General features: G+C 47.8%; 1 long non-coding RNA gene across 4 annotated transcripts; it reads right to left on the bottom strand.

The window, feature by feature from the left end:
- Positions 1–354: 354 nt before the first annotated feature.
- LOC118260672 (uncharacterized) lies at positions 355–6,185 on the bottom strand. Of its 4 annotated transcripts, XR_007708951.1 has the most exons (5): positions 6,043–6,185; positions 5,841–5,961; positions 5,509–5,676; positions 2,871–3,277; positions 355–1,127 (listed from the first exon to the last, which is right to left on the bottom strand). It is a non-coding gene; the product is annotated as an uncharacterized LOC118260672 (long non-coding RNA). The 4 variants fall into 4 exon arrangements; XR_004782281.2 differs by lacking the exon at positions 2,871–3,277; XR_004782282.2 differs by lacking the exon at positions 2,871–3,277 and having other exon boundaries at positions 5,841–5,971.
- Between the last annotated feature and the right edge of the window lie 6,068 nt (positions 6,186–12,253).

Raw genomic sequence — 12,253 nt, forward strand, 5'->3', positions numbered from 1 at the left:
GAGGGACACAGAGTTTGCGAGCGAGTTCTACAACATGCCTGCAGCGCAGCATCCTCTCGGCTCCCGTGCTGCACGGAGGTGTGTGATGCAGCATGGGCTCAGGGAAGACCCAGGGAATGCCCCATGCAGGGAGCTGCAGCCAGCCCCACTGGGGTCGTTGTGCCTTTCAGCCCCACGGGAGCAGAGCACAGATGGTCTTCCACAATGTATTCATGTCAACATCCCTCCACAGCCCCTGCAAAGGGGAACATGGGGCATGAAGAGATCAGGCACCTGCATCCCGCTCCACACGAACAAATTCAGATGGATCCTGACGACCAGCAAGGCACTTCACAGTTTGGACACACATTGTAATGCCAGAAAAAGGATTTATTATGGATGTAACAAGATTTATCAGTGGTCCAGAGCTAAGCCTTCTTGCAGCAGCCACAGCCCTTGGTGAGACACGTTGGGGATGCAGCTCAGGCACTAAGCCCAGCAGCTCTTGCTGCAAACTACACAGCATGGCTGTGAAGACCATGTGAGTTAATGCCCAAGGACCACAAAGCAGGTGGGACTTGCCCAGAGCATGATCTGCTCCTAGTCTGGTGATGCACTAACTCGACCCACAGCTGGGCTCCCAGTACAGCTCTGAAAGGAGCAGACACAAGTGTCACTGCCTGTAGTTAATCACACCCTGGATTAATTAGCAGTCATGAAGAGCTGATGGCTCTGCAAGAGCTCTGAACCTCTCCATTTAATGTTTTACTCTCGTAATTCATGTGCAGGAGCCCTGAGCAAGTAACCAACTTTAATGACCATATCATCATCATGAAGTCGTTAAGAGGGGATGGGACGCAAGGGGATCTCAGCTGTGAATAACAAAGGAACGTACAATATGTGTTCCTTCATTATCATGATTAGCCCGTGCCAAGGCCTGTCTGCCCACCACCGCTGGGTGCCTCCAGGCGCTCAGCCTGCAAAGCACTGAAGGGTCTGTCTGCATGCTGACACCTCCCGTCACAGCCAGGCTGCTGACATCCTTCGGGGCATGTTTGTCATCCTTCGGGGCATGTTTGTCTCGTAGGGTGATGGATGAGATAGCAGAAATACAGGCTCAAACGGCAGCTCAACACATGGTCCTAAAACTGAATGATCATTTTAGAATTAATTGATATAACGGTCCTATCAAAGTGCCATTATTTAACAGTCTGGGATTGATTGCTCCTGCTTCCTATTATTCCATTTCCTACCCTGCCGGGAACAGAAGGAGTCGATGACTTTTAAAGCCATAACAAGTGCCACTTTTTGTCCTCTTTCCTGGGAGTGCTGCAGAGACAGCAAGTGTGACTGGACTGCAGTGGCACTGGTGTGACAAGTACCCCTCATCTCCTCCATGAGATCGGTGGGGCTGAGCTGCACAGAGAGCCCCCCACACACAGCCCCTCTGCAAGCTCAAGCTACTCCAGCCCAGCCTGGGGTAGAGGACAGCTTACATGCTGACAAATAATTGACCGAGGTGGTGATTAATGGAAGCGACACAGAGCACAGCAACCTTCTGCAGAGGATCCCGAGGTCTCTGTGGGGATGAAGCAGCAACAAATCCCTGGCAGGCCCATAAGGGGCTGGGGGCCTTCATCTGCCCCACAGATCCCACGGTGCACGTGTCCTGCACCGCCCACACCTGGAAGGGTTGCGTTAGCTGAATCGTGCTTTTAGGTTCAAGGCAAGCCTTGAGGATCCTTTTGGTTTAAGAGTAAAAATAACTCGTGTGTGTTTAGCCTGGGACTGTTACTGTTTCTTGTTATTAAAGTAAGTGCATCCATCTTGGCTTGGCATCATTTTAGTTGTGCCCATTTAAATTGCAGTTCATAGAAGCACACCCTTCAAGCGCAGATCAGGCTTTATATAGACCAAGGTCCTGGCCCCTGTTGATGTGTATTTGCTGGATGGGCACAAAACTAGAACTAAATATGATTTGGCTGACCTGTGGCCAAAGCAGTACTGAGGAAACCTGCTGTCTCCGCAGCAGGGAGCTCAGGACCAGGGGACAAAGGGTTTTTGCTCAAGGTGCATCCTGCAGGAGACAGAAAGATGATGGCCTGGGTACTGTCAAATTCCCAGCTTGGAGGTGTGAGGCAGATAGAGTAACGATAAAGGTGACCTCAGGTGGATTATTAAGGGCAGATACAAAAGGGGTGAACAGGTAGGGGAGGAATCAAAGCACCATCAGCACAACAGGACATACGACTAGTGAGGGACGTAAAGACTAACAATGAAACTTCCTATAATGAAATAAGTACTGGGATAAAGACAAAGAGATTCCTCCTTGTCCCAGTGCTACTGGAAGGGGCTGAGGAAGACTTGAGTGATGATGCCGCAGACAAAAGACATTTGTCTGCTATTGTTTCAGTCCTCACTAAAAGAGTTGGTGACAACGATATGGTTAACGCAAACAGCTCTAGTGACAAAGGGTCAAGAATTTACTCCGCAACAGAGGAAGAATGGGTGAGAGAGCACTTAGATACATTATAGGGTTTCAAATTGCCTGGGCCTGCCAGCATTTGCTCTATGGTGCTCAAAGGAGGCTGAATCAATCTCAGAGCAGTTGGCTTTTATCTTTGAGACTGTGTGGAGAATGGATACAATTTTGGAGGTCTGGAAAAATAAACGCAAAGCCCATCTTTAAAAAAGGAATGATGAAATGGGGATCTATCGACCAGCCAGCTGCCTGAAATACCTGGAAAAGAAGGAGAAGATATTAACAGACAAACCACTTGTGAGCACCTGGGAGATAACGAGCCAGGGAATTACAGCCAGGTTTGATTTGTCAAGAACAAGTCACATAAAATCAATTTAATATCCTCCTATGGTAGCAAAACAGGCCTTACCCTCAGATGAGCAGTGATGGATGTCATGTGTTGTGATTTCAAGGCAGAGGAAAAATTGACTGCCCAGAGACACGGTGGGGAGCACCCAGCACTGCAGGAAACCATCCCAGTGAGCCCAGCAAAGAGGAGCCCACGGCATCACAGTGTGGTGGGAAGAGAGGGACACCCATCTGCAGTGTGACACAAGTGTGCTTGCCTGCACAAGTGACTGCTTTGCTCAGCACATGTTAGGCTTTGCCAGAAACCTGGATCTTGATGTGTCTGTTTTGTTCAAGAAGAAGACGGATGAGTTTGGAGGGCAGAAGCAAGGCAGTCATCAGTCTAGAAGAACATTTGGCAGAACTGTCATCACTGGAAGAGGTGACTGAGGGGAGACGTGATGCCAGCTGTAGTTGTACAAAAGGTAGCTGCAGAGATGAAAAAATATGTTGTCATTTATGTTCAGGAAAAGAAAGAAAAGGGTGGAATTGCAGCAGTGGATATATTTAGGGTAAATATTAGGGAAAACTTCCCATAATGAAAGAGGGTGAGGGATTTTGCTTTGGGAAGTGATGAGATCTCTTTCACTGGGTGTTTCAATGCAAAGGTTAGGGCTGATGGGGGTAGAATTATCTCGGCTGGTGATGAGCTGAATGCTACCAGGCAGTTCCTTCCAGCCCTATTCCCTGTTGTCTTGTGACTCCCTTTGCACCACGGGAGGACCTGCCTCTGACACAGGTTACATTTGAACACAGTAAAATCCAGTGGGCTCATATTTCTAGGAGACTGCAGGCTGCTCCCAAAGGTCTGGGAACCATTCAGAAGTCTGCAAATGGTATTTGTTTCCTGCACCACCCTTCCAGGTGTTTCATTTCAGATTTTTTTCCTTTTCTACTTTTTGCTCAGAAATGTTCCTTTTTGGCATCTATCATGCTGGCAGGTCAGGGGCTCTGACACCAGCTTTGCAATCTGCCCCAAGTCTCTGCCCAGACACCAGCGTTTTAGCTCACATGTTCTTGATTTTTAGTAAGTCATTCTATTGTTTCTATTTGAAAACCCCAATGCTTGCATATCTGTGTAAAGAAATAATTCAGCTTTTTTTTTTTTTTTAGATGGTTTTCTGGGTTCAATGTAAGTTCGTTGCAGATAAAGATAAGCCCTTGGTCTGTAAGAACAGCTCTGTACCTCTGTACCTAGGAATCATAGTGCTGGACATAGCCACAAATGAGTATATGAGCACTGCAGGTGTTCTGCAGGTGAACTGCACAGTTCCTGTCTCACATGTCTGGGAACTCCTGGGCATCTTCTCTCCTACTGCTCATCCTTGCTTGTGCATGCTCACTGTTACTTGGCTCATGGGCCAGAGGCCATGGAACAGTCAAACTATTTCAAGTTAATGGTGTGGCTTTTGCAGCATGACTGAAAAAGCAGGAATTTTCTCTCAAAGCACCAAAACAGAAAGCAAGAAATAACATAGAGAAATAGTGGTATATGAGTGTGAGATGAATGCATGAAAATGGGTGAGTCACTAGGTCTGACTTGCTGCTGTGCTACACCGCTCATTTCAACTCCAAAACTGTCAGCACCATGAAGTCAGAATAAGGCAGTGCCAGACTCAGATGTGCTTAACCACGGGTGAAGGAGGAGGGAAGAAGTGGGATGAGTCCACAATGAACACAGCACTGCTGCAGTGCCATGAAGTGGAAGGGGAGGGTGATTCCTCTGCTAACCAGCGAGAGGGGAAGGCAGTGGCATGCCCAGGCAGTCCCAGCCATCCTCCCTCTCTGATGCCCTCCATGCTGTGCCGCACAGCTCAGCCTTCTGTCCCTGTCCTTCTCCAGGCTGCCATTCCCTATGTGGCTGCACGAAATGAGGGTGTAGTCAGACTGAACATCAGCAAGAAGGTGGAATCCAGACCTCATTTTTTGAGGCAAGCTTCTGAGTCGTTCTTCACCCTGTGTTGTAATTTACTTTTGTAGCTAGAAGGTTAATTGCATGCTACATAGAGCTGTGGGCTCTCTGATTGAAGGAGCTGTTGATAGCTAAGTGTTGGTGTAGCTCTGATTTAGTCCTGCTTACCAGAGTGATAAATTATGGGTAGGTTTCTGAGAGAGGATTGTTGAAATTCACAGGCTGCTGAACTTGGACCTGCTCTCCAGGAGGCAAAGTCTGGTGCTTACCTAATGCTGCAACTCCCACACTGAGTCAGTATTTCTCTGGGAGTCTGCCTGGCATCCTCTGGGTTTTGTGCTGTGACTGAGCATCTCCTTCCTTTAGATCAAATCCCCAGATTTTACCAGCATTGATGATGGCTACAATCCCTGTGCTGACAAATGCCAATATTGAGGGCAGCAGCTTGATCAAGAGGATGGGTTCATGGCATTGCACTGTCGATTTCCCACATCACACGTACTGCAAACAAGGTTGTGGTGCCATGATTGGAGCCACAGCCCCTGGGTACAGTCTGTGACATCTGACATCTTCATCTTCATTTTGTGCTGGCCCCGTACATCTCAGTGCTGTGCTCGGCACAGTGAGGATAATGCCATTCCCCCCCAAAAAATGTGATTACAGGCCCTGCTGCCAGCTGGTGCCTGAGGCTTCACCATCCCCACTCTGTCCCCACGTCAGGCTCAAGGAAACCCCCCCGAGCCCTTACCTGTGCACGAAGCAGGGAGAGGCAGATGCAGGGCCAGGCCAGCAGCAGGAGGCACTCAGCGGCTCTGCCAGAGGCTGTTTTCAAACTGCATCTTCTGTCCTTTAATGACGGCTCAGAGATATTCCCGTAGGTCGGGAGTGGTGAGGGATCCTCACCTGCTCCAGGCAGCTTAGAACAGAAATTAAGTGGAAAAAGTGGATTGTAGTTAAAAACAACACTTTAGATTTAAACAGAGGAGCAGAGATGAGGCTGGAGCCTAAACCAGGAGCTCATGACAGAAAGGGAGCAGTGCCACAAAAGGTGTGCACCTCGTTCTGGGGGCAAATCCTCACCTCTGTGCCCTGGTGATGCTGAGCGCCAGGCATGTCTGAGGCCAGGCAGTGGATGTTCAAAGCCCCGTTGCTGGGTGAGACCTCCCAGAAACATGGGACCACAGCAGTGTCCATAGCCCACCTGGAAGTGCCTGTTTTAGCCATGGGGATTAGGGATCCATCCCTCCTCCATCCCTGCCAAGCAGGCACGGCCAGTGCTCACCTCTTCCCTGCAAGCATCACTTCCCTCCTTCCCACGCCCTGCTCAAGGCTGGCAAGGGGCTGGCCGAGGGACCCTCAGCTTGTCCTGTCGTCTTGCAGAAACTGCTTCCCTTTGCCCTGCGTGAAATGACCCTGAGTTTGGAGATCTGCAAAGGAGCCTGCACTTCACTGCATTATAAATAGCAGCAACCACAAAATTCCTGCAATGCTCCGTGTCGGCTCCTGGCGTCACCGAGGAAAGCCTTAAAACTGTTTGTCCAGAGGCAGTTAAGATTGGTGAGAAGGAATAGAGACAGGCTGGGTGAGCCAGGGGCAGCAGGACCTTCCCCAGGCATAAGGTGGATCTCATTTACTCCCTAAATTAACCAGGATCGGTGACTGGGAGCATCCCTGCTCCCCTCTCCCTCCCTTTGTATCTCAAATGACTCCGGCATCTTCTTAAGCCCTGTTTAGCACCTAGAGAAACCATCTGGATACACAAAAGGCACTTGATAAAAGCCTTCCTCTTTAGTACAGAGCAGAACTATGTAGGAAAAATGTGCTCTGAATTGGTTAGAGACGTATAGAAAAGTCCTTTAACAGCCAGCACTTTCTGCAGAAAGCCCAAGAGAAAAATCACCACTGCATGCCTTCCTGAGAAAGGTATTTTTTATTTAAGATACAAAGCATTATTGTGTTTGTGAGCTCCCCTTCATCTGCATTACTCCACTTAAAATCCCATTTAAAAAATATGAAATAACTCTGTTTTCTTTAAAGATATATAAAACCTGTTCCCAGAGGGATAAAAGAGTGACATAAAAAAAAGGGACAACTTTAGTAAAACAGCACTGCCAGGGGGCATAATAAATACATAAATTACTCACAACCAGCAAGACATACTCACAAACTGCAGAACAAGCTACTGGAGTACAGAAATGTCTTAGCAGGCTGAAGAGAACCAGTGCAGTAATGCAGTGCCCTGCAGCCTGGAGCTGCAGCTCCGCTACCCAGTGGCAGTGGTCTCCAAGGGTCACAGCAGTGCCGATACTGCCAGTCTAGGAATTGCCTGTAGGTCTCTAATCCTCAGATATTCAAACCTGTGGCTTGAAAGAAGCTGCAATGCTTCTGGAGCACAACATCTGGAGCCCAACAAGCTCCTGTCCAAGTACAATGGCTCACACCCCTCGCCACCCTTTGCGATTCGGCAGACGGGGGAGGCAGTGGCACCACAGCTCTGTGGAAAGGGGGATGTGTGGAGTAGGGGTGCTCAGGGAAGCCTCAGGAAGCCCAGCAGCCTCCTGCCATCACCCACAGGACCTGAGGACCACAGGCTGGCACCCACATCACTTTGGGAGGCTTGTTGTGTCTCCCTCTGTTCCAGCTGTTCTCTTAAGCTTATTGGTTCCTTTTCCCATCACTCCTCCTGCTCCTTCTTCTGTTCTACTCCTCTGAGAAAGGAAAAAGTTATACATCTCAGTCCTTGTCCTCAAGCTGCTCACAGAGAGACCGTGGAGATGCTGTGCTGCTCGGATGGTGCCAGGGAAGGAGAGGAGGAAAGAGGTTTGCTGCTCACAGAATTTCCTATAGCCAGCACCGGGAGGTGACAGCAGCTAGCAGGCTGGTAGGTACGCATGCACTAGCTGCTTGTGTGCTGTTCTCCAAGGCCGGCTGCTGAAGTTCAGGTGATGGGGCTAACCCGCAGCTCCTCTGATGTGCTCACACCTTGCCCAGGTCCCAGCAGGCAGGTCACCATACTGCCACTCACAGCCTGTAGGCCTCCTACACCTGGCGTCAGGCTTGTTGTAATAGCGGTGGTCATGGCAAAAGCTTCAAGCCCTGGGGCAAGACCATCAACCAGCCTTCCTCAGCTACTGTCCCCAGTATCGTCTCTATGACAGCTGGCCTCATTACAAATGTCTGGCTCTGATGAGTGTCTTGCTGTTTATTCTAGTTTGGGATCAGGAGGAGATGGGAAGGAAGAGGGAGCAGCTGTGGAAGGCTTCTTAGGGTCCCATAATCCCCACAGCCCCGTCTTACATTGCACATATAACTAAGAACAGAGTTTACTTGCACATATTGCCAGATGCATTTCTGCCTAACCAGTCTTACGTATTCTAACCTACTATCTTTGCAACAATGATTGTAATACAAGTTATCCTGTAGGTGGGAATCTGATGACTGTATATCCACTGACCACTAGTTGTAGAAATTCTTGTTGGAAAGGCCTCTGGATGTGGCTACAGTCAGTTTATCTGTGTTTGACACTGAGAAACCATTCATTTTGTTTTGAAAGAAGATAGCCAGGGCACCACACCTTCCCAAAGGATCAAGAAATAAAGAGCATTCCTACTCTATTGTCTGTATTAATGACTATTGTCCCTTGTTGTGTCATCTGGGTTCACAGAGAAGAGTTTGGCTCCATCACCTCTGCAACTCTCCTTCGGGTAGTTGTACACTGCAATCAGATCACCCCTGCACCTCCTCTTCATTAGATGAAGGCATCCCAGCTTCACAGTTCCTCCTTGCAGGACATGGGCTCTAAGCCCTGGCCCACCCTGGTGGGTCTCCAGCAGATCCCTTCCAGTCTCTCAGCATCTCTCTTGAACAGGGGCAGCTCAAAACTGGGGACAGTGTTGCAGGCGGGCTTTCCCCCAGTGCTGAGTAAAGGGGCATAACAGTTTCCCTCAGCACACTGGCCACTCTCCTCCCAAACATAGTCCAGGGTGCCGTTTGTTTTAATTGCAATGAAAGCTCACTGCTGGTTCATATTCACTCTGGCATACACTATAACCCCCAGGCCCTTTTCAGCAGGAACAGTGTATCAGCAAGCAAGCGGTGCATAGCATGGTCCAGCTTCTCAGCAGTCTAAATCCAATGAAACTGAGCTAAGGTTTCTCATTAGAGATACTGAAATGGTCCCTTATATACTGAATTATGCATTCATAATGGCAATTACCATCCATCATGGCTTGTTATGCTCTTTTTAATTGGTTAATGATTTTATCCGTACACTGAGCACACACTAACGTTGTAGTTATTGTCAGCACAGTTCATCCCACTTACTTTTATAAGCTATATTTAGATATTTTCTGTCCTGCATTTCTTTCACCATGCGATACCTCAGGTGTCTTTTGAGTCTCTTCATTGTCCTTTGAAGGATTACCAGCATCACTCCCGCTGATTATTACCTGCGTGCTTATCAGTTGAACTCCTGAGTTCCCCATTAATTCAGTTGCAGTTAAAATAACCAGGCATTTTTTCAGGCTCATACAGCATTTTTTTAGCCTGCTCTTTTCACCACTGGAAGTATTGGCTTTTTCAGATCTGTCTCTTAATATATCTTGTGCATTTAAATAAAAGGACTGGAGATAGCCTATACCCCTATACCACACTTATTCTGTAAAGTAAAATACAGAGGTAGGGCCTGAGGAATGCCCATGTGGGTCAGTAGTGTTAGGGCAAAGAATATGCAGAGGAGAGAGTAGATTCCCCATGAGATGCTGATGTCTCCAAAGTGCCTACAGGGAACCTGCCTCTTTATTTATGGTCAAGCACCAGGTCACCTCATATGCAGGGGAATAATATCAACCCTAATGGGACTGCAGCCGCTCTTGCGGCACCAGCATCGCAGCACCAAGGCAGAGCTGGGCTTTCTCCTGCATTCATGAAACCATACACCAGGAGGAAAGTAACAGTGAGGAGAGTGTCTTCTCCACCCTCCGCAGACAGGGCTCAGTGGGACTGCACACATGGGCTGGCTGAGGAAGCCACAGGAATGGAAAAGGCTCAGGGAGCAGGAGAGTTGGCCCCTGAAAGGGGTAGATGTGCAGAGCTGCTTCTCTCCCCTCTCCTCTGCTGCTTTCTGCTCTGTGTTCTCCCAGCACAGTTCAGGATATCCTCTTAGCATGTTTGTTGGAGCTTGTTCTGACATTTCAAAGCATCATTTTGGTTAGATTACTGCATTACATCCTTAATGCAGCAAGCACAAATTGAAGAGTCAGCAACTCCAAATGTTAACTTCCAGGGAGCATGCTTAATTATTATAAATTCCTAACCACCTTCATTCGTTTTTCTCTGTTGTCATCTCAATTGTTCTCTTCTCTTTCCACCCTTCTATTTAAGGTGTTTTGTTTTTAGCAGATCCATCTTTATGGGCTTCTGCACTCTACTGCAGCTCCAGCTGTGCCTCACCTTGTAGCTGGGCTGGGCTGTGGAGGACCAAGACAGACAACATCTTGCAGACAGCAGCAGAAAGTAGTCCTCTATAAAAGCTGCACAGAAAACTAGGAACATGAGGTTTGAAGGCCTGATGGACCGCTCGTGGGTCGTAGGCCAACTGATGAACCTGATTTCTGCTGGCATGATGCCTGCACTGGCCCTAAGGCAGGGCCAGGGGTGGTTCTGCATGGAAAAGGACATCCAGGTCACCTCATCTTCTTATGCAATAAAGGGAAAATGAAATTTGTGTATGAAATGTGGTGACAATAAAGGAGACATATGATTCAGAGCATCACTCAGTGCTGCTAAGGGCAGTATAATGTCTCCTTTAGCATGGCGCGGTGCTGCTGGGCTCCACGGTATCTCCGAAGGCTTCACCATGTGCTGTGGCAAAAGCCCATGGATTTGAACACAGGAGCTACTGAAATTCAGCTGTTTCCATTAGGGAAATTTCTGTTCTGACCCATAGTTGTAGAAGGTGCTTTTTTTTTTTTTTTTTTTTTAGCATCAGTAAGCAGTTCCTAGAAAGCAAATGAAGCAGTCCAATTACATCTGGCTTCTCCCAGGAGGTCTCTGAGTTAGTAAAGTTAATTAATTAAGGAAGGCAGCAAACAACCTACCACAAGGGGAATACATTACCTTCCTTAGCTGACATTGAAGTTGCTTTTGTTCATCCTGACTCTGCTGACATTGAGTCTGGTCAGCAGAAACTGAAGAAGGGACACCCAAGCAGCAGAGGGATAAGAAAACCTGAGACGTGGAAGGGGAAAAGCATATAGCAAAAGGAGTTTACTGATCCAAAATACTAAAAGCTGCCTCCTGCACTTACCTGCCATGCCACAATTTCTGCCCCACGGGCTCTGTCAGCTCCTTGTCTTCACTCACTGCAGCACTAGTGCATCTTTGAGCGTTTTCCTTTCCAACACTCATTTTCTCATCCTGTTCCTGTATTCCCTGCAGCTTGGCCTATTTACAGCTGTCCTTTAACCATTTCATGAATTAACCCTTCTGTCACTATATATTTTTACATCCACTTCCAGAAGATATTATGAACCCTTCTCCAAAGCCACCTGTGCTATGACAGTCACAGAACCACTGACCATGGTCAGCCTTCTGCCTGCTACATTAGTGCTCATTTGCATTCTCAAAGCATATGATTTGATGGCAACTTTTTTGGAGCGGAAACTGTCCAATCACCAGATATGTACATGGACTCCACAGTGGTAATCAGGGCTTTATGAATCTCCACACAATAATGAATTAATAAGATACCCAATTTATCAGCCTGACATCTCTTCGTCTAACAGGAATAAGAAACAAGGTGAAGAAAATGGATGCTGAGCTTTTTCCCAGACTAAAGTATTTGTGCCTGGTGCTAGTGAACCATAAGATAAAGGAGCATAAAGGTTTCATGGGCTCTTTCACAGCCTGGTTGTGCTATGCTTACAGATTTCTTCCTAGCCCAGGGTGTTCCAAGTCCCGAACCCTGAGTCTGTGTAATTTTCAGCCCCTGAACCTCTGGTTTTACTGCACTGAAGATGTGCAGAGCAGAAAGCCTTTCTGCTGGAGCCTGGCACAGAAGGTCTGGCCCTGCATTTTGATGCCTGCAGTAGGATGCACTCTGCTAACCAACTACAAAGAGCAAGGAGGATCTGAAGAGACCCCAGTAAGAGACCCCTTAGAATAAATAAGCCCCTCAGCTGGATCTGTTTATCACAGGATGTAGCTTAAACAGGAATGCATGTAGTAAGGCTACAGAACAAAATGATGAAATGGCAGGATCCCTCCCCAGAATCAGACAGCGTTCCCACAGGTGTCCTAAGGGAACTCTAGGACGAAATAGCTCTTACAGGCAACCTCTGGCTTAAAGCCACCACGGGATTAGAGAATTTTGCAGGTTTTGCTGTTTTAACTAATGACAATTCTAAAAGACCAGAATCTTCAGGCATTTGTAGGGAAATGGCTAAAGCTCATGTACTGGGAAAGAATCGATGCAGCTTTTCTCAGGGGAAGTC

This window comes from Cygnus atratus, chromosome 17, assembly GCF_013377495.2.
Source record: "Cygnus atratus isolate AKBS03 ecotype Queensland, Australia chromosome 17, CAtr_DNAZoo_HiC_assembly, whole genome shotgun sequence".
Classification (NCBI taxonomy): domain Eukaryota; kingdom Metazoa; phylum Chordata; class Aves; order Anseriformes; family Anatidae; genus Cygnus; species Cygnus atratus.